The sequence below is a fragment of the Malaya genurostris genome, chromosome 3, assembly GCF_030247185.1.
Source record: "Malaya genurostris strain Urasoe2022 chromosome 3, Malgen_1.1, whole genome shotgun sequence".
Lineage (NCBI taxonomy): Eukaryota > Metazoa > Arthropoda > Insecta > Diptera > Culicidae > Malaya > Malaya genurostris.
This window is the reverse complement of record NC_080572.1, coordinates 12,850,997-12,875,317: the sequence shown is the minus strand read 5'-3', so window position 1 is coordinate 12,875,317 and position 24,321 is coordinate 12,850,997. Positions and strand designations below refer to the sequence as shown.

The 24,321-nt window shown below is 35.9% G+C and overlaps 2 protein-coding genes across 10 annotated transcripts in view; both read right to left on the bottom strand.

Annotated features, from left to right (window-relative positions):
• LOC131434987 (uncharacterized) overlaps positions 1-1,509 on the bottom strand; it is a 29,686-nt gene extending 28,177 nt beyond the window's left edge. Inside the window, exon 1 of one of the 5 annotated variants that reach the window (XR_009230417.1) lies at positions 1,388-1,509. The gene's annotated coding sequence lies outside the window, so the exon portion shown is untranslated. The remainder of the gene's footprint in view (positions 1-1,387) is intronic. The other 4 variants (XR_009230418.1, XR_009230419.1, XM_058602382.1 and 1 more) reach the window with 4 other exon arrangements.
• LOC131434988 (cAMP-dependent protein kinase catalytic subunit PRKX) overlaps positions 1-24,321 on the bottom strand; it is a 138,173-nt gene that overhangs the window by 40,525 nt on the left and 73,327 nt on the right. The window lies entirely within an intron of this gene.

Genomic DNA, 24,321 nt, shown 5'->3' with positions numbered 1-24,321 from the left:
ATTCGGATAGGATAATGTGAGTAGTTTTCCTGATTTGTTTTCCCTTTTACTATCTAAAATTATGGTTTAATTATTTTCCTAATGCATATTCTAAGTCGTCTACAGAACAGTTTAATGATAGCGGATTTCAAAATTCGTTCAAATACACAAAGTTGGTATACATAAGGAAAGGCATTTTGACACCGTTAAGTGGATTAAGATAAGTTGCTTTCGGACGGGTGTCCCGATTGTTATGCGACCGATGTTTGCAGAGTGCAGGCTAATTTTAGAACTACTCTGCTTGTAAAATCAAAACAGAGGGCAACCACGCCGCACCGATATTCCTCGCCGAGTTTTTCCCGGTGCCGATGGTGCGAAAAACTCGGCGAGGAATATCGGTGGCAACCAAATAGATTTTATGCCGGATCCGGTATTCTACTACATGAACACGCCGGCAGCTCAGTCATCGCTGATGAGGAAAACAACGTCCCGGATCGTCCCGGAATAGTGCGAATAGACTTTAACTCTGAAGATATTCGGGGTTATGGTAAGGTTATTTCACTATTATCTTAGTAGTTCCTGTTATTGATTCTGGAGGACTGATGCGGGATCAAGTCGAAGACACTTATGTCGTTTTCACTTGAGAAAACTGTAACTGACCCTGGCTAGTTTCATCAAACACTTTTCACTTCGAAACTGACTTCAAACAAACGGTTTGACTGCAGTTAGGGTGGAAACTGGGTTAGGTTTGCCATCAAGCAAAAAACGTCATTATTTACCCTAGGAACTCAGAGGAATCAGTCATTTTATTTAGCAAAGCAATTATCGTTTTTAGCACAAGCTAAATTTTGAATGCATCAATTTTGGGACAGCTTCGTTTTAACTCCAACTCTGCTCTGAAAAATTAAAATACAAAATCGTTCACATCTCAGCGAATAAATCACTGCCTTCGAACATGTTATTTTTCCTGTAATCGAATGAACTAACGACATCCATCTTGACAGCGTACACACGATGCCTCGGTCGTGGGCGGCCATGAAGTCCTCTATACAACCGATTGACAGCTAAATGCAAGTGCACACGCATGAGTGCAACACAGTTTGGCCTTGATCCAATGAAGAAAAAATTACGGATGTTTTCTTCCGTAATACCTCCTCGAAGTCGCAATCACAACCACCGACAAAGTAACATGCCGACGAAAGGTTCACGAATAGAAGATCAAGAACGGCAAAGTCAAAGAGACAGTTCTGTTAACTCAACTGTTTATAGTTTTTGCAACAACCGAAACGAGTGATTTGTGAAATTTAATTGGTTATGGTTACGATTTTAGCAGCACGGTGAAATGTAGTAGCAAGAATTAGCAAAGCAGATGTCAACAATAAAAACATTTTATAAATTCAAGATGTACCGGGACGAACCAGTGGCGGTTATCTTTCTCTCGCTCTCAGTGTGGTTATTCATCACGATATCAGCAGTAAAGGTAATGTTCCGTAACCGAACTAATCCGCGTGAGGTTAGATACTGACTCTGAGTCGGATGATACTAATGGTTAAATCATTTGTGTCGACCGCCAATGGCCACCAAAAAAGAATTGAATGAAAGCAAGATGCAATGTCGACATGGTGTGTCAGCTGTTGCTCGAAATATTTATAGAACTAAACAGGTTCAATTTTGTTCAAGTTCCGAAACCATTATCAACAAAACGCAAAATGCCAAAATAAACATCGAATTATCGTATCAAGCAAACGAAACAATATTCACATTATATTCAAGCTGGCATAATCGGTGTGACCATAAATTCTGAATTCGTATTGGCTACACACTACAATCTTCGTATACGGATACATGTCATTGAGGGGTTTTATTTTTTTACGTAAAATAATAACAAAAACAGTGGATGAAACTATACAAAAATACTGCTCGAGAAACATTACCGCAATAAAAACGCATTACGATTCTAACAAACCGCATAAAATATACCGAATTCGATTGACTATGTATAATTTGAACGGATCAGAACACGGAAGCAATCTTACCAATGTTTACAGCTACAATGGCTAGTGCCGATCATTCGATCAATTCACGATACATACTCGTAAAGATTCGTGTGAACAAAGCGTGACAATTAAGGTAAAGATACTTTTCCATCAATAATTTCAATTTAATTTCTTATATTTTTATTATAAATACTATTACTAAATATAAAGTATGCCTCTATCGAACGAGTTTTCTTCTACATTCTAATTGCTTTTGTCTCATGTGAAGATGATTAACACAAAATTTTAGGTCAACGATTTTCAATGCAAAAATTGCTTACTTATCGTGGAATGCCTGGGAGGAGTTATGAATTATTATTTTTCGGTTATCTAACTCAGAACGGAATTCATTAATATATAATAATTCTCGTGGTGCTGAATTTTTTAGAAATAAATGAATGCATATGAGCAATAAATCTGACATCACTGTAACCAAAATGTAATCCAGCATTTGGAATATTTAAAGCATGGTTAAGGTGACGAAAACAAGAATAACATAGCAATAATAAGAAGCCAATTGTCAGGTCTTGTCTTTGCGCTTTATGCGATAGTAAATTTCAACCTTACACATTTAGAACATTTCGCAGAATTCGGTAATTTTACCGAATTTTCATCATCTGAACTTTCGGTAATTGAACTGATTACCGATCGTTCGGTTATCGCTGAATTATCAGACGTGTCTATGGTTTTATTGCACTGTATATCCACGAAAAAATAAAAAGGCGGGTGGATAATGTCAGAGACATAACTGGATGTCGTGAATACGAAAAAACTGACATGGACAATGGAACATGTATCCTCTTAGGGGAACGGGTATAGCGTGATGGGTAAGTCATAGCCTTTCACGCTACCCACCTGGGTTCGATTCCCAACGAAATGTATCCTTTTCTTACATTAACAATAATGAGAAAGATATTATCACAGCACTAGATGATTTAAAATCATTATTACATCAGCGAAGTTTAAGTAAAAGGCACAATCATTGAAAGTACCATATGCTGATAGGCAAAATAAAATGCAAAACTAGTAGTTTTCCGATTAGCATATGTTTTACTTGACTATCGGTATTTAAAAATTTACTCCATGGTAGAGTGATAAGTTTCTGATTGTGAATTTCTTTTGTGGTATCTAACATCGAATCAATCTTTTTGGTAATAAATTGATAAACAAAATATCTCTGTTCCGGTTGCAGTTTTTCATGTATCATTTTTCGTGAAAAAGACACTTAGGAGTAGTTTGATTTGAAACCATCATAATCATAACCATCATAATCATAACTTCATCACGCTCCCATCACTTTTCCGAATATCAGTTAGTTGATTGATTGTATGAATTGTGCAAGCTTTCTCCTTTTTCACTGATAGAGTTTGAAGCGATGCCCCTACATTAAAGTACAGGTTAGGTACATTAAACGGCTACTATTCTACAACTGTATATTCCAAACTTGAAACAATTCCTTTTTAATTTGCTGTAGTTTATTTTTATTAAAGCTATGAAGTTTGAAGATATCAGATTCTTCTCGAAATTTCAGTACGAGACAATTGCAATGACCTGGTCTGAAATGTATCGACGATCTTCGGTATGCAAGAGTAATTTTAATACTAATAATGATAATAATAATAACAATAATACAGAAAAATCTATAAAAATATAATATATATATATATATATATATATATATATATATATATATATATATATATATATATATATATATATATATATATATATATATATATATATATATATAAAATATATATATATATATATATATATATATATATATATATATATATATATATATATATATATATATATATATATATATATATATATATATATATATATATATATATATTTATATCAGGCGCGTATACAGGGGGGTGTTTTAGGGGTTCAAACCCCCTCCGAAATTCAAAAACGTATGATATTATGTAAACTCTTTTTTTCAAATAAGTAAAAAATAAAATGAATAATTTTCAACAAACGACTCCACAATAAAAAAATTTCAAATAATTATATAAAAAGTTCCATTTGTATGGAAATTGATCAACATGTTCTGAAACACCCACCGAAATTTTTTTCTGGGTACGCGCCATATATATATATATATATATATATATATATATATATATATATATATATATATATATATATATATATATATATATATATATATATATATATATATATATATATATATATATTATATATATATATATATATATAATATATATATATATATATATATATATATATATATATATATATATATATATATATATATATATATATATATATATATATATATATATATATATATATATATATATATATATATATATATATATATATATATATATATATATATATATATATATCGGCGAAATAACTCTTCCGGAGAGATGACCCATTCGGCGAAATGTTCTTCGGTCCCCGTACAATACATACAATGTGTTCAATGAATACATTATGTAACCAATATTTATTCCTTTTGTTTATCTTCAAAACTCACTTCAAATAAAATACAGATTAATCTGTATATATGGCAACCCTGTTTCGAATGGCATATTTTCACAAGACCCTATACTAGTATAAAGATGTGTTCAACATCATCACTTTCGCTTTCGCATTGCCGTTCGTAATTGAATGTGTTGATGACGGTGTAAATTATTTAAACTTTTCGTGTGTGTCTTGTTTCGGCAACAGTTGCTCGGAAAATGGTAGGAAAGCCACAAAATTCAACTAGTTCTTTATGATTATCTTTAGCACTAAAAAGTGCTTTTGAATGGGCCTTGCTGCCTTTCTACCGGTTTTCGGTGCCATCGTGCTGACGGTGTCTCGTGCGTTCAGAGTAGCAGCTGTAACTTAAATGACGCTATTTCTCACATCACATTTCATTTTATACCTGCTACTGGCAGCGGTGCACGGAAAGCCCTTTGCCAAAATTCCTTTTCTTGTACGCAGAACGGGAAACAGTGAGACGACAGGTCCTCGATGTTGCTCTCGTGTGTCTTGTTTCGGGAACAGATGCTCAGCAAATGGTAGGAAAAATGAACCACTCAACTTTTTTATTAATGCTCTTGTATAGATGCAGACATCTCGCGTTCTGATTGGCTGGTGCTGTCATGGGTTAAATCAAACAGGTTTTTCAATAGTGTACTATTGAAAAACTTCGATGTTGTTGCAATACACGTTCAAGTTGAAAATTTTCGATTCTATTGGAAGTTAGATTATATAAATCCTTTTACAGATCACTGAGCTATGAGCTTTCAAAATACGAGAAAGGAAAACGCGCCTTATGAATTATCCTCTTTGACACTCGTTTAACCCAAACATTTAAGAAAACATTAATTTTGAACTATTTGAGATTATGTCACACAACTGAAAATTTTATCATAAAATTGTGATCATATTTCCGATGGCATGTCGCAAGAATTATGTTGGTTCATTAGATACAACAGGAGATATCCACGATCAAAAACTTATCACTCTCTCAGAGGGTAAATTTTGAAAAGGCGCCCCATAGTAAAGTAAGTCGTATTAACGACAAAAATGATGAAAAAAAATGTTCTAGTTGACCGGAATTATGAGCGCCTTCCAGAACACTGCACAATCCGTCGAGTCCACCATGAATTATTCTCGAACCAAATGTGTTGGTAGCAAGTAGAGAAATGATACGAAGTTTTTTCTTGCCTATATGTAAACAAAACGCCAGTTCTAATGTTTTAAGGACTTGTGCACCTGTACCTCAATCCATTAGACGAGCCCTTCAAGGTTTTTTTTCGTTTGGGTAATAAGACACTGAAAATTTTAATAACTGTTTGACGGTATCAAAGAACGCTCTCTACCAACTCTTCACACGATTCAATCAGGCCATCAAAGGGAGACGGATATCATCTCGGCAACAAACAACCGGCATGGTTCATTTAACAGAGAATGCGAGAGCGAATTTCTCTCGATGACCTGTCTAAGCATCACGGGTTAGCATGCTGCTGTGGGGATTCTCTCTAAAGCAACAAACGGTCGCTTATTCTCGTTTTGCAATCCGATTCTATATGGGCAGTGAATAATTGCGATAAAATCATTTTACTATTGCCGCTTATTCTAACTGCATATAACTTTTGTATAAGTTGTGGCTATGAAAATGTCTGTGAAAACTCCACAGCAGGGTTTTGAAATATTGTAACCTAGTATGAGAATCATCTGTTCGAATCATCGGTTCGATTTTCTGCGATGATTGCCAACAACACAGCAATCTCTCTAATCGGTACAGAACGATTTTGCAACACGATTTGCTTCACCGATTCAATGTTTTCTTCAGTAACAGATGTTGTTGGGCGGCCAGGGATCTCATCATGATCCAAGCTTGTACGACCACCTTTGAAGCGTTTATACCACTCGTATGCCTGTGTTTTTCCTAGACACGATTCACCAAAGGCCTTTTCTAACATTTTCAACATTTCGGAACACTTAAATCCATTTGCAACACAAAATTTGATGCACGCACGTTGTTCTAAATTTTCATCCATTATAAAAATCCCACACGAAAATTTTTCAACTTTTTTGTATAGACGCCAAACAAAAACTTATCTTACGATATGCGTCAAAATTTGACAGATTGTGTATAAAAGTGTTGCCAACGTTGAGAGAATAAAAGTTTACCGATTGGACAAGCACGGGAATTTTAAAATGAAAATTCCGGTTCTTTTTTGATCATAAGGTACATCGTCTACTCGAAAGTCGGTCACAACAGCATTCCGTTGTTGAATCTTATTCGATCTTTGGAAAAAATGTTCTGGCAGGAGATAATGTCAGCCTGACGAAGCCATTGCTCACTGTTGCTATGTCCACTGATGGAAAAGTTTACATTGAAACCATGCTCAATTTGTATACATTTCGAATCGACGAATTTATTTACTCTAGCGTTGATTGTTTTTTTTTTGTTTTTGTGCCTTGATATGAAATGTTTATTTTAATGAACATTACGCTAGATTAAAGGTTGAATGAGTAGAATAAATAGAAATGAAAAAAATATATTCAGTTTCACTTTTAGAAGGGTTTTCATGTGACGTAGGAAAACGAATGGTGCAAAAAAATATTGTTCTCACCATTGTTAGACAAGTCTTTAAATCAGATCATGATTCGTAAAATAATAATCTCACTACTAACACATTCAAGCGACTATACATCGATCATTGTTTCAGTGCACTGATAGGTTAAGTAAAAGTACCAATCTTATCATTTTTAAATTTATATTATTCTTTAAAGTAGACACACTGTAGTTTTTTTTAGTTTTTGTAAGAGAAGTTAAAAAGCGTATTCTTTAAATGAAAAGAAAATTCAGTTCGTATTTAAAAATATGTTGATAATTTATATAAGATGAACTCGATTGATAACGAGAAAAAGTTTATCGCTTCAACCGAAATCGCAACATGCTTACCAGTGTGAAAAGTCCACTACAACCCTGTTACATGATGTTGTGTACAACATTGAAAAAGCTTTCTCACAAAAGCAATCTTGCTTGGGAGTTTTCCTAGATATTGAAAGTGCCTTTGATAACGTGTCTTTCAATTCAATTCTGGAAGCAGCCCGTGGTCATGGCATACCTTCAAGTATCACAAATTGGATACACGCAATTCTTAGTAATCGACTTCTTTGTTCATCGCTTCGGCAAGCAGAGATTAGAAAGCTGAGTGTCTGTGGGTGTCCTCAAGGTGGTGTACTATCCCCACTTTTATGGAACCTAGTCGCTGATGGTTTGTTAAGGAAACTTAATAACCTTGGATTTCCGACTTATGGTTTAGCCGACGATTATCATATATTGATGACCGGTATAAGCATTAACACTCTCTTTGATATAATGCAGCAAGCCCCGCGATCTGTTGAGCAATGGTGTTGTCAGGTTGGATTATCTGTAAATTCGGGCCAAACATCAATGGTGCTTTTCACTCATCGTAGGAAAATCACAGGAGCTCGTCTGCTATAGTTCTTCGGTTCAGAGGTCACTGTGGTTGATCAAGTTAAATACGTCGGGGTTATTCTTGATTCAAAACTGAATTGGTCTGCTCACATTGGCTTCAGGATTAAAAGAGCTTGCATGGCTTTCGGTCAATGTAGACGAGCTTTTGGAAAATCATGGGGACATTCATTGGATCTACACAACTATAGTTAGACCAATTTTAGCATATGGATGTCTTGTATGGTGGCAGAAAGGAGAAGTTACGACAGTTCAGTCAAAGCTAAATCATCTCCAAAGGATGGTCCTAATGGCGATGACAGGAGCATTCACGATAATTTCTACTGCTGCTCTAGAGGCGCTACTGTGCATTAAACCACTACATGTGTTCCTAAAACAAGAAGAATTATCTTGTGCATACCGTCTTAAGATTACAGGGCTTTGGAACAGTAACCCTATAGACTCTGCTACTAGCCACACTCGCTTGTGGTCTTCAATGGTTACCTGGGATGAGTATTTACTCGCCCCTAGTGACCTAACTCCCACATGCAGTTTTCCTTTCAAACATTCAATGTGAGATATTCTATTCGTAAGGTATGGTTGTCTGGTTATTTGGAACGACAACATGATGAACACATAGTTTGTTATAGGGACGGTTCTCTGTTGGATGGCGTGCTGGTGCTGGTGTCTACTGTTGTGTAATGAGGCTAGAGCAATCTCATTCAGATACGGTACTGTGTTCCAAGCAGAAATCTACGCGATGCTCTGTGGAATGCAATCAGCATTGCACCAGAAAATCTGTGCTAAATGAATTTATTTTTTGTTTGGCATCACTTATGGGGTACCGAATTTACTTCCCAATTCCCTTCGATTCCCTTTTATCCTTCCCTTCTCATCAGAAAAATGATGAGAAGCTACGACAAGACACAAATCCAAATTCCAAATAACTAGGGGAACGTGTCACATGAGCCAATTAGTTCGGATTCCTGATATCTTCTGTATTATCAGGATTCATAAGTAGATTCATAAATGCAGATGTTAGAAATAAAACTAAAAAAATGAACTGAATACACGTCGCTTACTTGCCATTCATGAGAGATTGAATTGCATTTAATCTACCTGAAATATTTGAATTTATTTGCCGCAAACATTGCAGTGGGGTGGGATGATTACATTGGAAGACGATTTGATCTATATACGAAATGGATTTTTGGAATATTTAAAATACACATACACATACTCGAGTCTGGGATTAAAATTACTTGCATGTGGAACATCTTTTTTTCTGAAAATTGCATTCAGACAGTGGAGCACACTCACATTATCATAAAAATATGATTCAGTTGCTCGACATTAACAAACACACAGTTTCATTTATTTTCTAATGGTTTTATCCTGCTCTTGTGCGACAGAAAATCCATAGTGAAACTTCGAGCAATGACCCTTATCTAATACTATACCGCATACAGTACCGGAGAAAAAACATGCACCAGTCAACGCAAAATGACAGGACACTTATTTCTAGTATACGAGTGCCCCACTAGTATTTAACTGTTCAACTTGGTTGCTTTGCGGTACATATGCAGGGATTCAAATTCCAGTAAAAATATGACCAATAAAAACGCCATCGTCGAATTAGCATACAAGTCGAAGAACACATAGACCGTATGTACAACTGAACTGAAGGAGGAAACAAATTGTCCTAGCCATTTCACGATTGTGTGTTGCGTTTAAATTTCAATTCTGTTACAGTAAGTACAATACCGGCCGCAGCAAATGTATGACTTTTTGCATGACAATTCAGCAAACATGATGACAGTACATGCCATTAATCGGCGCCAAATCGTTGAAAATATAATGTTTTGTCTGAGATCACAATCTTAATAAAGATGGCATTTACCACAACGGTAGTGTCTGTTGAAAATTGAATGCTACAATGTCGGGCTTCTGGCTTCCGACGGGAAAGTTGTGTTGGCAGTGTCCCAAATCTATAATTCGCTACATATTAATGCCAATCCAGACATAAAGCAAATTAACATTTAAGTAGAGAAGAATTATAAAGTGTAGCCCGTTTGGTAACACTCTTAGAGAAAATGTACGATGACTTTTTTTTCGTTTATCGATGATAATATTCTTAGTTTTTTGCGCACAGATACGAACGCCCTAAAAATCACGTACTTGCCTAAGAATTTATCATACAATCACAGTACCTTGAAACGGATTTCTAATTACCAATTTCAAATACCCTAAATTTACCTTCTCATAGGTTTCATCACTCGGTAATTTTTTCGAAAACTTTCCAGTATGAATTCAGGCTGTATTACTAAGAGAGACCGATTTGATTTTGGCTGGCACATACGAATTATTTTCACACATTACTATTAAAAGAAACTGTTTACTAACACCGTTGTTCACACAAATTTGTTCTATCTCTAAAGGGACCAAACTTTACTAACATTGTCTTGTCAAGAATCTTTGTGCGTCAAAAAGTGAGAACGCGATGATAAATGGACTTAATTATTTTCCGACGACGTCAAATTTGGTTGTTCTGCCTTTGAAATAAACATGCGATGCTAATTAATTACGAAGGTTAAAGAACAATATGCCTTAATTTGTTAATTGTCCTAAGCGAATGTGTGCCATGTAGGAAGCGGATGGTCTTTTCTTTGTGAAGACAAGTAAAAAGCCGAGCCCGAACGGTTTATCAAACTGGTTCATCTCTGATTAGAAAATGACTGGTCACTGTTTTACAGTTCGTACATTGGTCACACGATAACATTATGACGACTGCGGAAGCTCTATGTGCTATTTCTAGAAAATTTCCATTATTTAAGGAATGAGGTTGCTTTTCTTATCAAGTAAGTTGAGGTCTTTCTAACTTAGGAAGAATGCTGAAACGCTAGGCAAAATGACAATTCCGTTTGAAATATTTTCAGATGCAAGTCTGAGGGTAATAAAAGGAAAAAACATAAATGCAAAAAAAATGAAAATTGAAGACACATTGAGCATCTCCATAGGGTGAATGTAAAAAATTCATTGTCATCCGAAAGTTGAATAAGTAAAAAATATGTACTAATGTTATATCAAATGAATCATTAGGCTTGTCTCAAGTGCGTTAACCTCAACAACTATATGACTTTTCAAAATTCAGCGTTGCATCAACATATAACCAAGTATTCTTAGTTTTTCTTGGATTTTTTTCTTAAAAAATGAATAGTTTCATACATATTCGAGGTTCAAGTTAATCATTACACAAAATAAGCATAATTTCAAGACAATGAATAGTAATTTACTTAAATCGAGTTTATTCGAAAGAACGCGCTTCAATGGCGTGTTTTAACGCGATTTAATTTAAATAAATATACTTTCGAATGTATTTGAAACTTCACAATTACATTCTCTGATAATATATTTATCGATGAAAGCAAATACAACAACGATGTTAATCGGTTAATAGAAAGCCCCCCTTAACCATCTCGGAGAACCCACCTGAAAAAAACACCCCGCTTCTCATTTACAATATAGAAAATATTATCAAGCATGAATTACATCAATAACTTAATCTTTTCGTTTGAGCTCGCTGAAATATCAGTCTACAAGCTTGTTAGGTGAGCAGGAAGCATGAGAATCTCAATAGATTGAAAACAACGGTTTCCCAACTAGGTTTGTTTTCTTGAATGAAACAAACCTAGTTGGGAAACCGATTTCGTTCAGCGTGCACTTGAAATTTCATGGTTACAGTTGCAGTTCACGTTTACATCAAACACGGCAGTAAAATACTATGTACTTGAAAACTTGTGCTTGTATCTCTGAAAGTTTAGCTTGTATCTCTTTCACACCTTCTCAATAATCTACTAACGCATAAGGCGATAGCACCCAGTCGACACCGTTCTATTGACCAAATGTCATCATAGACACACGGGGAGGCATGAGATAGGAATTTGTGAGGACTTAGTTATCTCACCATTTGACGAACTCAATTCGTGCCAGGAATTATCGTAATGAAAAACTTGTTGTTAAATGAGACTGAACCACAAGAGAAAGGCATTATCACAACGCCTAATTGTGTTAACTGTACGTCAATGTCACATATATTGTCAACCCTGTAAGAAAAACCTTTTTTAATCCACGTAGTGGATTTTTTCCCATAAATACGTTTATTTCATAGGCAATATACATAAGTTTTTCTTCGCCGTGGCATCCATAATACATAGCAATTTACACCTAATACATTTCGAATATCATATTAGTAGGTTGGTATTCATTAGTTAATCTAAATACAGTTTTTATCAAGTGATTTGCTATTATAAATTACATTGAATTTATTTATTTTGTACATGATCTTATACCTATTTCAGGTTTGTTTGTATCAGTTAATCACTGCTATTCATATAATATAGCTGGCTATTGGTTGAATTCATGGAAGACAAAGGAGTATAACACAAAATAAATATAACCCAAATTTAAATTGGAACTCTAATGGAAGGTCCCGACAAGCAAGAATGTCGCGAAGCATTGGATAGTCTATCTTGGGTACGCCACGAATTTATTAGTTGAGATCTAACATCACGATACTCCACGCATGTCCAACCGACATGATCAATATCGCGATAACCTTCGCCACAAGCACAATGGTTAGGGCATATTCAGGAATGTTTTAGTTCTAGATGCATAATTTATGTCAGTTACAAAATTTAAATCTGAATTTTATAACAAGAAAAACTGGCAGCCCCAGCAGTGTTTTACTCGTGTTTCAAATATACCAAAAAAAAAAGAACGGCATCGTAGACCAGCTTTAAATTTGACAGAAGAACTGGTCGAATAAATAAAACTAGAACGGCTTGCTGGGGATACATTTGTTCCAGTTTCTGCTCTATTATAGATCTTCCATATAGAACTTCTAGCTGCTGAATTTGCTCTTAGTCTCGGAAAGTCCAATTCGAAGGAGATGTGCATCTAACGTGTAGTGATTGAACATGAGTCTGGACATCACACGAATGAAATCCCTACTTACATCCAGTCCCCTGAAGCATGCCTTTGCCAGCTGGCAAGTGTTCTTTAGCGAGACGCGCTATAGAATTCGTTGAAAGCAATCGATCTCTTATAAATTTCATTCTCAATAGCTCACGTTTTGCTAAACTATCGGCTCTTTCATTGCCGTTTGAGCGTTTGAGCGAATGGCTTCAATTGTATCATGCTATCTGTGAAGAGAAAATAATGGTTTGGAGAGTAATGTGACGATTATACTCAAACTATAATGAACTGCTGCTAACGCTGCTATGTAAACAGATGCAGGTTCTTGAAGCCTAAATGAAGCCGAAAAATTATTGTTGAATATACCAATCCTAGTAGCCTCTTCAATTCGTGATCCGTCCGTGTAGAATATTTTCTCAGAGTCAATATGCCTGAACTTACTTGTAAATATTTTTGGGATTTCCATCGAGCGTAGGTGTCCGGGATTCCACGCACTTCGCCCTGCATAGATGTGTCGAAAACTAAAGTTGAGTCAGGGACATTTAAAAGGCTGTCACGGATAGCAATATATCTTGAAGGGCCGATTTCCTTTGACACATGGTTAAAATATACTGTCATGAATCTTGTTTGAGATTGAAGCTCAACTAGCCTTTCGAAGTTATGAATAACCAGGGGATTCAGTACCTCACATCTTATTAGCAGTCGCGATGAAAGCTTCCAAAAACGATCTTTCAATGGAAGAACTCCCGCCAGAACTTCAAGACTCATTGTATGTGTCGAATCCATGCAGCCTAAAGCAATTCGCAAACAACGATACTGAATTCGCTCGAGTTTGATAATATGAGAGTTTGGAGCGGACGAAAGCATCCATATTCCATCAGTGATAGTATTGTTGTCTGGTACAATTTTATTAGATCTTCCGGATGAGCACCCCACCAAGATCCTGTTATTGTTCGAAGAAATTTTACTCTTTGTTGGCATTTTGTTATCAGATACCTAATGTGTCCTCCCCACGTGCATTTGGAATCAAACCACACCCCGAGGTATTTAAAAATCAAAACCTGTTGGATCATTCTTCCCATCATAGGAAACAGAAGCTGCGCGGATCATGCTTTCTTGAAAAGACGACTCTGTTTTCTCTGTAGAGAATTCGATACCCAGATGAACAGCCCAAACGGACAAGTTATCTAAAGTATCTTGCAATGGTTTTTGCAGATCAATAGCTTTAGGTCCAGTAACTGAAACCACGCCATCATCTGCCAATTGTCTTAGTGTTCATGGGGTTACTAGACAGCTGTCAATGTCGTTTACATAGAAATTATACAGGAGCGGACTGAGGCATAAGCCCTGCGAGAGACCCATGTAGTTAATTCTGAATATTGCCAAATCGCCATGTGAATACATGCATTTCTCTGACAAAAGGTTGTGCAAATAATTATTTATAATCGCTGGAAGTCCATGTTGATGAAGCTCGTCTGAAAGAACATCAATGGAAACTGAATCAAATGCTCCTTTAATGTCTAAAAATACAGGTGCCGTTTGTTGTTTTCGAGCGAAGGTAATTTGAATGTCAGACGAAAGTAATGCAAGGCAATCATCATTCGTCCCTTTATTTCTACGGAAGCTAAAACTGAGTATCTGACAACAAACCGTTTGTCTCGACGTTCGTCGAAGAATATTTTTTTCGAACAATTTTCTGACAGGACAACATTACAATGGATCTATATGAGTTGTGATTGGAAGCTGGTTTCTCCGGCTTTTGAATGGCGATAACTTTCACTTGCCTCCAGTCAGGTGAAACAATATTTTGCTCAAGAAACTTGTTGAACAACTCCAACAAACGTCTTTTTGCAAGGTTCACCAAGTTGAATTTAATTCTGTCCAACCCAGGAGCGTTATTGCTACAAGACATGAGTGCTATGGAAAATTGCCTCATTGAAGAGGGGCTATCAATGGAACCATTATTTGGAGAAGACTCCCTAATAATGCTATGCGTAGGAACAGAATCTGGACAAACTTTCCTCGCAAAATCAAATATCCATCGGTTCGAGTATTCCTCACTCTCATTTCCTACGTTACGATTCCTCATTCGTCTGGCCGTATTTCAAAGAGTGCTCATTGAGTTTTCTCTTGACAAACCTTCGACAAAATGTTTCCAATAGCTACATTTCTTGGCCCGAAATATGCGCTTGTACTTGATTTCTAAAATCAATAATTTTTCAAAATTGTGTGGAATTCCTCCTTATCGATTTAAAAACGTCTTGAAAGCATTTTGTTTCGCGTGTTTAGTATCTGAGCACTCATTGTCCCACCGTGGGTTTGGAGGCCTTCTGTTAGACGATGGACCAAGAAATCGTTTGAGCTGGGCTTGTTCTGCGGCCTCCAGATTCGAACAAACTAAGAAGTCATATTTTTTAAGTGGGGGGAGCTCTTCCATTGAGTTCAAGGTACTAGAGATACTACTTTGGTATTTAATCCAGTCAATATTTGTTGTCAAATCATATGGAAAATTAACTGAACTAGCAAGGCCTTTGTTACTGCTAATTGAGATTATAATTGGTAAATGATCGCTACCGTGCAAATCAGGAAATATTTTCTAGATGCAATCTAGTCGAATTGAAGGCGAGCAAAGAGATAAACCTAATGCACTTGGACGTGCAGGAGGTATTAAGATCCGTGTCATGCTCAGTCGGTGTTGAACAGTCGTTCGCACCGCACGCGTATAGCTCTAGGCTCCTGGAATTTTTTTTCTGGCTACCTAGAGTTTCATTGATTCAAGGCTTCAGTCTTTTTCAAGGCTACCTGAATCACTAACTAAGTGACTAAGTGATACAAAGAGTGATATTAGAGTGACTAAGTGATACAGAGAGTGATATTAGAGTGACTAAGAAATTAATCAGCCTTTTTTAAGGCTAGCTAGGAGTCTAATCGAAGACTAATTTAGCCTAGTTAATTTAATTTAAAATTTCATTAATTTCAAAAATGCCTGCGTCCAACCGGAAAGGCAACAAGCCTAAGGCTAAAAATAATTCAATACGGAATAAATCACAATCCGTTATTCAACATTTTTCTAATAACATTCACGATCTTATAGAATCTGAATGTAAAAATAAAAGACAACGGACGGATTTCCCTTCCGTTGATCCTATGCCGTCTAACAATATTTACGAGATTCTACCTGAATCCGATTGTAGCGACATAGAAGAAAATTCTTCAAAAATTCCCAAAATGGACGCTTGTCGTTCTGGGAAGAAACATCAATCTATGCCACCAGTGACGGTGATGATTTCCGACTTCAAAGCATTCCGTACTGAGCTTTCTACTTTTCTCCCGGAAGTAAAAGTCTCATTTCAAATCGGACGAAGAGGAGAATGTCGAGTCTTGGTGGATGGATTGGAAGATTACGAACGTCTTATTCGATATTTGTCCGAAAAACTTCATAAATTTTATTCATATGATATAAAATCAGACAGACCCTTCAAGGCTGTCTTGAAAGGATTATCAAATGATCAAAGTATTGATGAAATTAAAAATGAACTAAAAGAATTGCTTGGTTTTGCCCCTTCCCAAGTAATACTTATGAAAAAAAGAGCGAATGGTACTTCTAAACCACGCTCTGGAATTTCCCATGAACTTTACCTAATACACTTCAATCGAAGTGATGTAAACAATTTGAAAACTTTAGAAAAAGTACGTTTCATTTCCCACATTAAAATTCATTGGGAACATTATAAACGGCATAATCGTATTGCTAACTTAACGCAATGTCGTCGTTGCCAAGGCTTCGGTCATGGAACCAAAAATTGTCATATGGATATACGGTGTTTGAATTGTGGTAAATCGCATTCGAAAGACGTTTGTCCAATGAATGAAACCACTGATAAATTTTCATGTTCAAATTGCAATGGAAATCATAAATCCAATTATTTGAAATGTCCTGTCAGGGAAAAAATTTTAAACGCTCGTTCGCTTAGACAACAAGTCAAATCAACGACCTTAAATTTACAGAATATACCTGAAAATTCTTCTAAGGCACCTGCCAATTCGTCTTCTAACGAAAACAATTTATTGACAGGTAGATCGACCTCGTCATCATCTTCTTCTAATGTCAGTTATGCTGGTATATTAGGTAGAAATCTATCTCCTATTTCTTCTAATGTAAATAATCAAAACACAGGACCGCCTTGCAGTTCTTCTTCTAACGAAAACAATTTATTAATAGGTAGACCGGCCAAATCATCTTCTTCTAATGGCAGTCTACCTACAAATATTCCTTCAATGCCATTCGCTTCTTTAAATGAAGTCGATTTAGGCGATATAACTGAAAATAAAATGATCTACCTACAAGATCAACTTTTTCAAATGATCATCCAAATGAATTCGACTTCATCACTTTTTGAAGCATTTCAAATCGGATGGAAATTTGCAAATAATATTATAATGAATTTAAAATTTAACAGTGATGTTAAATAATTATTTGAATATTTTAAATTGGAATGCTCGATCTTTGAAATCGAGTGAAGATGAATTTTATAATTTTCTCAAAGTTCACAAAATTCATATTGCCATTGTGACAGAAACTTTTCTTAAACCAAATGTAAAATTGAAAAGTAATCCACATTATGTGGTTCATCGATTTGACAGGTTTACTGGAATTGGTGGTGGAGTTGCCATTTTTGTCCAACGGCAAATTAAACATCGAATTTTACCTTCTTTCAATACTAAAGTTATTGAAAGCTTGGGAATCGAAGTTGAAACCATTCATGGAATTTATTTCATCGCTGGAGCATATTTGCCATTCCAATGCACCGGCGAACAATTTAAATTTCTTTAAAGGCGATTTGCAAAAACTTACAAGATATCGATCGAAATTTTTCGTAATAGGGGACTTAAATGCTAAGCATGTCCAGTGGAATTGTAGGCAAAATAACAGTAATGGTAAAATACTGCATAATCAACTCTCAGCTGGTTACTTTACAGTTCTTCATCCCAGTAATCCTACTTGTTTCTCTTCCGTGAAAAACCCGTCTACAATTGATCTGGTTCTAACAGATCAAAGTCACATTTGTAGTGAACCGATTACTCATGCTGATTTTGACTCAGATCATCTTCCTGTAACATTCAGACTTTCCAACGAAGCTATAATTAATCCAATTAGTTCTATTTTCAACTATCATAGAGCTAATTGGTTGGATTACAGATCTCACATTGAAAATCATGTGGATCATGAAACTATTTTAGAAAATTCTGCGGACATCGACACAGCAATTGATAATTTGAATCATTATATTATCGAAGCTAGAAATCTTTCAGTTCCCAAAGCTCAAACTAAATTAAATTCTCCTATCATCGATGACAATCTTCAACTGCTCATTCGGTTGAAGAATGTTCGTCGACGACAATATCAACGTTCTCGTGATCCTGCTATGAAAAACATAGTTAAGGATTTACAAAAAGAAATTAAACATAGATTTACTCTTTTGCGAAATGAAAATTTCGCTAAAGAAGTTGAACAAATTAAACCATATTCTAAACCTTTCTGGAAACTTTCTAAGGTTCTTAAGAAACCTCAGAAACCAATTCCTGCTCTCAAGGAAGGAAATCAAATACTTCTTACAAATGGTGAAAAAGCTCAAAAACTTGCTCAGCAGTTCGAGAGTGTCCACAATTTTAATTTAAACGTTGTGAGTCCTATTGAAAATGAAGTCTCACTGAAGTATGATCATATTTCAACCCAAGTGTTATTACCAAATGACATTCTTGAGACCAATTTTGATGAAATTAAATCAATTATTAGGAAACTCAAAAACATGAAGGCTCCTGGTAATGATGGAATTTTTAATATTCTTATTAAAAATCTTCTCGATGTTGCCTTGAGACTCCTGGTTAAAATTTTCAACAAGTGTTTTTCATTAGCTTACTTCCCAAAAAGATGGAAAAACGCTAAAGTAATTCCTATCCTAAAACCTGATAAAAACCCAGCAGAAACATCAAGTTATCGCCCAATTAGTTTACTTTCTTCTATCAGTAAACTTTTTGAAAAAATTATCTTGTTAAGAATGATGACTCATATAAATGAGAATTCAATTTTTTTACCAGAGCAGTTTGGATTTCGTCATGAACATTCAACTACTCATCAACTTGTCAGAGTAACGAACATGATAAAATCAAATAAATCTTCTGGGTTATCCACTGGAGTTGCTTTTCTAGACATAGAAAAAGCATTCGACAGTGTTTGGCACAAAGGTTTAATAGCAAAAATGTCTGATTTCCAGTTTCCTATTTATTTGATCAAAATGATTCAAAATTATTTAACTGATCGTACTCTTCAGGTTAGCTATCAGAATTGTAAATCTGAATTGCTACCCGTACGAGCCGGTGTTCCGCAGGGTTCGAGTGTAGCTCCAATCTTGTATAATATTTTCACTTCTGATCTTCCAAATCTACCCGTTGGTTGTCAGAAATCGCTATTCTGTGACGACACAAGTCTGTTAGCCACAGGTAGAAATCTAAGAGTGATCTGCAGTCGCCTACAAAGAAGTTTAAATATTTTCAGTGATTATCTGTCAAAATGGAAAATTAAACCAAATGCAGCAAAAACGCAATTAATTATCTTTCCTCACAAGCCAAGAGCTTCTTTTCTAAAACCAAACAATAATCACATTCTCAAATTGAATGGCTTGGAATTGACATGGTCTGATCAAGCTAAATACTTAGGTTTAACGTATGACAAAAAACTCACTTTCAAGGATCACATTGAAGGAATCCAGGCAAAGTGTAATAAATATATTAAATGTTTATATCCTCTTATAAACAGAAATTCTAAGCTCTGTCTAAAAAACAAATTGTTAATTTATAAACAAATTTTCAGACCAGCCATGCTTTATGCGGTACCAATTTGGTCAAGCTGTTGTTCCACCAGGAAGAAAACGCTTCAAAGGATTCAGAATAAAATTCTGAAAATGATTCTGAAGCGTCCTCCCTGGTTTAGTACAAATGAGTTACACAGACTCACAAATATAGAACCATTAGATGTAATGTCACATAATATTATAAGCAAATTCCGACAAAAATCGATGCAATCTTCAATTGAATCGATTCGCTCTCTGTATTAGTTAGTAAGTTAGTATATAAGTTCCTTTTCCCTATTACACAATACAAGTAGGTTTAGAATTTTCCCTACACAAAAATCTCAGAATTGCGGAAGCAAATGATGTCTTCATGGTAATAACCAAATCATATATATATATATATATATATATATATATATATAACAGGGCTGAAAAGTCACCACTTGTGGCTGAACACCCAATTTAAATCTTAATAATTTAATTTTAACTCATATTCCAATAAATAGTTATTAAAAAATCCGTGTCATGCTACCTATATTTGATACCGTCATGCTAAAATTGTCGCAAATAATACTTACTAGTATCCGGAATCGGATTCGGATGATCTTCAGTATGAAAACTTATGTATAGTAAAATTTCAGTTATAAGAGAAATAAAAAAAATAAATTAAATCTACCTTGTTGCTGTTGTCTCTGTTCCTCTGTCGTAAAGAACGACGTGAAGCTCATCCAACGATTTCCAGTTGGCATTGGTCTTTTGGTATCGTTTTCTGCTATCTCAGTTGCTCTGCCGTCGTTGTGGTCACCACTGAACTTGGTGTGCTGCCTGTATCTGACCACAGGTACATTGCTCTTGGTGGCGATCAAATGTGATGCTTGCAGTGTAGCACCTCGCAATATATGTCATCTCTTTTTATTTTGTTTCGATTATAGAGGTTTTAACCTTAAGATCATTTGCCTCTTCGGGCCAGAAAAATTTTCTAACCCTATGTGCGGGGGTTGGGAATCGAACCCAGGTGAGCTGCGTGAAAGGCATCGACTTACCCATCACGCTATACCCGTCCCCATGTCATCTCTTTCGATCCTACGCAGCATACAAATTGCATCGTCGCACTAAATGATTAAACACACCTTATCCTATAGTTCTGAACCGGAAGTCGAACCCAGATGAAATTAAATTGCAACCTATGAGACTATAGGAACTTTTATTTAAGACTAAGTTTATGGAACTCGATCAAATTATCTCTGATAAAATTGGATGAGTCTCATTTTTGAGTTTTTGACCGCTATCTCCGGTACTTCTGGGAACTTTGAATCAGTATAGCTGAAGTCGGTTGGTTTAGTAAGTCACTAATGTAGCCTACAAATTATATCAGTTTTTAGCACTAGGGACGAGCCGCAAAAACGCAGCTACAGCACTCATACCAACAGCCTTCGATACTGAAAATAAACACGAGCAAACAGATTCAAGAACGAACCATACATACTTGCCGACGAACGTTCCCAGTTACGTTTAATGGTATTTAATTTGTCTGAAGGAGAATATCCAGTATTCTCGTTTCTCTTGAATATAGGCAATTCGTTCAAAGAATTCCTTGGTAGTATAAGTGATTCAACCATGCAACCAACGAGAACTATTTATTTTCTATTTCGATTGAAACCGAAATATTAACTCGTGGTCAATTAGTGAATGATACGAAAGTCCGACAAAGCATGAAACGACGAAACGTTAGTTGGGCTAAATTTGTCTCAAATCAAATGTTGTAAGATAGATCCCTTATTTTGTAAATTTTGTTTAAATGTGTAATTTATATTTATCTTTTTTTAACTATACAGGAAAGATACATGACCCTAAATAAGCGTAAAAAAGGCGGGTGAGTAATGTCAGAGACATAACTGGATGTCGTGAATACGAAAAAACTGACACGCTCCCATCACTTTTCCGAATATCAGTTAGTTGATTGATTGTATGAATTGTGTAAGCTTTCCTCTTTTTCACTAATAGAATTTGAAGCGATACACCTACATTAAAGTACAGATTAGTTACATTAAACAGCTACTATTCTACAACTATACATTTCAAACTTGAAACAATTCCTTTTTAATTTGCTAATATAGGAAGCTAGGTAAGACAAATTTGTAGTTTATTTTTATTGAAGCTATGAAGTTCGAAAATATCTGATTCTTCTCGAAATTTCAGTACGAGACAATTGCAATGGTCTGGTCTGAAATGTATCTACGATCGTCGGTGTGCAAGAGTGATTCTAATATGTTAATAATAATGATAGTAATAATAATAATAATAATACAGATTAACCTGTATATATGGCAACCCTGTTTCGCATGGCATATTTTCACACGACCCCATACTAGTATAAAGATGTGTTCAACATTCGCTTTCGCATTGCCGTTCGTACTTGAATGTGTTAGTGACGGTTAGAGATGGGCAATTCGCTCCTGAGCTGTTCCAGTGAATCGAATCTTTAAAGTGAGCTGGCAGCTCACAGCTCTTTTTAAAAGAACCGCAGCTCACCAGTTCACCGCACTGGTAAGGTGGAAACAAGTTATACGAGCTGAACGGATCTTCGGCTCTTGAAGAGCGAGTTCTAAATGAGAAGAAATGTGTGCTTTCATACGTTCTACCAAATGTGCATCTATCCTTCTTTAACAGATTGAATGAGCCATTGTCAATAAGAAATCTTACCTCTCACTCAGTAGGCTAAGGTACATTCAGGGATGCCAACAAATGTAACATAATAATGACACAAATTAGTTCGCATAGCATTGTTCTTTAAGCATTAATGATTTTGATCATGCATATGAAAGAAAAACGGAGTAAGAGAAACGGCGCAAGAAATACGGTGCAAGAAAAACGGCGATCAAAACTAACCTTCAGTTCATTCTAAATGAGCTGATGAGCTGATGCATTGAATCGATTCACTTTAGTGAGCTGATCGGTTCGGAGCTGCTCACCGGTATGAGCTGTTTCGCACATCTCTAGTGACGGTACAAATCTGCCATCTTTTCGGTGCAATCGTGCTGATGGTGTCTCGTACGTTCAGAGTAGCTGCTTTAACTAAAATGACGCTATTTCTCACATCACATTTCCTTTTATACCTGCTAGTGGTAGCGGTGGACGGACGTCCCCTTTGTTAGAATTCCTTTCCTATACGCAGAACGGGAAACAGTGAAACGATATAAAAGAGAGAGTTAGCAGAGCGGCAGCCAGTAATACTGAATTGGCTGTCGAGCTGTTAACAGCATCTTGTGCAATTTTTACGCAGAAACACGCACACAGGAGGAAGAGTTAAGGGCAAGGCAAAGTCCCGCTCGAACCGTGCTGGTCTACAGTTCCCAGTTGGCAAAATCCATCGTCTGCTCCGGAAGGGAAACTACGCAGAGCGTGTCGGTGCCGGTGCATCGGTCTATCTGGCGGCAGTGATGGAGTACTTGGCTGCCGAAGTGTTGGAAGTGGCCGGTAATGCTGCCCGTGACAACAAGAAAACAAAAATCATCCCTCGCCATCTGCAGCTGGCCATCCGTAACGATGAGGAGTTGAAAACCCCGTCCTTTTCAGGACGACCACATCACTGTGATAAAAAAATATTTAGGATTGCTTTAAGTTTAGCCAGTTCTAATACGCCTGGAAAGTAGAATGCGCAAATCAAGTGGAAACATTTATTCATCTCTTTCATTTGTTCAACTCTGTTTCGCACGGCATATTTGTATACTAGTATAAAGATGTGTTCAAAATCATCACTTTCGCTTTCGCATTGCCGTTCGTAATTGAATGTGTTAGTGACGGTGCAAATTGCTTTAGTTTCCATCTTGATGAATCTTTTGGTAGGAAATATGGAGATCTGATATGGTTCTCGTGTGTGTCTTGTTTCAGCAATGGGCCTTGCTGGACTTTTTGGCTGCCTTTCTACGGATTTTCGGTGTCATTGTGCGTCATTGTGTCTCGTGCATTCAGATCGGGAAACAGTGAGACGACAGGTCCTCGATGTTGCTCTCGTGTGTCTTGTTTCGGGAACAGTTGCTCAGCAAATGGTAGGAAAATGAACCACTCAACTTTTATATGAATGCTCTTGTATAGCCTCAGACATCTCGCGTTCTGATTGGCTGGTGCTTTCATGGGTTAAATCAAATAGGTTTTTCAATAGTGTACTATTGAAAAACTTCAATGTTGTTGCAATACACATTCAAGTTAAAAAATTTCTATTCTATTGGTAGTTAGATTATATAAATCCTTCTACAGATCACTGAGCTATGAGCTTTCAAAATACGAGAAAGGCAAACACGCCTTATGAATTATCTTCTTTGATACTTGTATATACCAAACATTTAAGAAAAGTTAAATTTTGAACTATTTGAGAATATGTCACAGAACTGAAAATTTTATTATAAAATTGTGATCATATTTCCGATGGCGTGTAGCAAGAATTATGTTGATTCATTAGATATAACATGAGATATTCACGATCAAAAACTTATCACTCTCTCAGAGGGTAAATTTTGAAAAG